This window comes from Tupaia chinensis, unplaced genomic scaffold (genome assembly GCF_000334495.1).
Source record: "Tupaia chinensis unplaced genomic scaffold, TupChi_1.0 Scaffold000450_1, whole genome shotgun sequence".
In the NCBI taxonomy this organism is placed as follows: Eukaryota; Metazoa; Chordata; class Mammalia; order Scandentia; family Tupaiidae; genus Tupaia; species Tupaia belangeri.
This window is the reverse complement of record NW_006159956.1, coordinates 901,632-903,801: the sequence shown is the minus strand read 5'-3', so window position 1 is coordinate 903,801 and position 2,170 is coordinate 901,632. Positions and strand designations below refer to the sequence as shown.

Below are 2,170 nucleotides of genomic sequence, written 5' to 3'. Positions count from 1 at the left end.
AAAAAAATAAAGAAGTAAGTAAAAAAATTCTTTAAAAAAAAAAAAAAGAATAGAGAGCCCAAATATGAGCCTTCGTGTGTGTGTGTGTGTGTATATATATATATGTGTGTGTGTGTATATATATATATATATATATATATTCGACAAGGATATGAAGACCATTCAACAGCAATAAATAAATAAATAAATACATAAATACATAAATAAATAAAACACAGTCTTCAACAAATGGTGCTGGGAAAACTGGATATCCATATTGCAAAAGAGTAAAATTGAGGACCAACAGGCGGCATAGTGATTGTGGCGCTGGACTCCCACATGACCCATCACAGTGAGTACCGGACATGGAGGCTTGAAACTCACACTAGGCATGTGTGTGTGTGGCCGAAATCCTGAGAGGAGAATGGAGGAGAAGAGGTTGCAGTGTGGCCATCCTCCCAGGGGGTGATTTCTCACTTTTTCTCCCTCTGTATCTCTGTCTCTCTGGTGAGCACACACACCCTGTAGCAAAAATCTCTCTTAAAAATATTTTTTTTGAGAGAGATTTTTGCTATAGGGCACGTGCGCTCACCAGAAGGACAGAAAGAGACAGAGAGACAGAAAGTGAGAAATCACCCTCTCGAGGGCGGGGGGATGGCCACACCGCAATCCCTTCTCTGTTCTCCTCTTGGGATCTTGGGCACGCACACACACATACCTGGTGTGAGTTTAAGCCACTGGGTCTGGGACTCAAACCGCAGTGGACTACATGAGAGTCCAATGATGCAGCCATTACACCGACTGCTGGTTCCATCTTAAATTTTTTTTTAAAGTTCTTTCCTTTCACCTCTGTAGCTGCATCCATGAGTATGCTCAGGCTTCAGAAGAGGCTTGCCTCTAATATCCTCCATTGTGGCTGAAAGAAGGTCTGGTTGGATCCCAGTGAGACCAATGAAACTGCAAATGCCAACTCCCGTCAGCATGTCTGGAAGCTGACCAAAGATGGACTGATCCTCTGCAAGCCTACGACTGCCCATTTCAAAACCGGAAAAACACACTGGCCCGCTGGAAGGGCAGGCGTATGGGCATAGATAAGCGAAAGGGTACAGCCAATGCTAGAATGCCAGAGAAGGTAACCTGGATGAGGACAATGACGATTCTGTGCTGACTGCTCAGAAGATACCCTGAGTCTAAGAAGACTGATCACCACACGTATCGTAGCCTGTACCTAAAGGTGGAGGGGAATATGTTCACGAACAAGCAGAGTCTCATGGAGCACATCCACAGCTGAAGGCAGACAAGGCCCACAAGAAGCTCCCGGAGAGACCGGACTGAGGCCTGCAGGTCTCAGACCAAGGAAGCACTCAAGCGCCATGAGGGACACCAAGAAGGAAAAGATCCTCAAGACTCTGTCCACGGAGGAAGAGACCAAGAAATAAAGCTCCCCCTCTCTTGTCTGTACATAGTGGCATTGGCGATCACTCAGATAATCGTTTGAAGTAAATAAGCCTTTAACACAACAACAACAACAAACACTATCAGCAGTAAAATGGCAACCCAGGGATGGGAGAAAGTATTTACAGGAAATGTATCTGGTAGATTAATATCCAGAATACAGAGAGGACCTGTAAGACTCTCTCATGCAAGTGGCATGGTGGTTAAACCACTGGATTCCCAGACGGTCGACTGTGGTTCCAGTTTTGAAGCCAGTGGCTTGAAAGTCATGCCAGGCATAAGTGCGTGCATGTCCAAAATCCAGGAGCAAAATGAGAAGGGATTGTGGCATGGCCATCCTCCTGGGGAGTGATTTCTCACTTTTCTTTTCTGTGTCTCTCTCTGTCTCTCAATGGCAAGCACACATGCCCTATGGTAAAAAAAAAAAAAAAAAAAAAAAAAACTTTAAAAATAAAATTAAAAAAAAAAAACAAAGTTAAGATTGGGCCAACAGGTGGAATGGTGGTTAAGGCACTGGATCCCACAGGACTGACTCTGCTGTTCGAGTCCAGTCCCAGCAACATGAAAAAACATGCCAGGTGCATGATTCTGTGTGCCCAAAATCCCAAGAGGGGAATGGAGGAGAAGGGATTGTGGCATGGCCGTTCTCCCTGGAGGATGATTTCTCACTTTCCCTCTATCTTTCTCTGGCTAGCGCATGTACCCTATGGCAATAAATCTTTTTTTTTTTTTTTTT

The 2,170-nt window shown here is 44.5% G+C and overlaps 1 pseudogene; it reads left to right on the top strand.

The window, feature by feature from the left end:
• Nucleotides 1-842: 842 nt before the first annotated feature.
• On the top strand, nucleotides 843-1,447 carry LOC106735589 (60S ribosomal protein L19 pseudogene; annotated as a pseudogene).
• The last annotated feature ends 723 nt before the right edge of the window (nucleotides 1,448-2,170 follow it).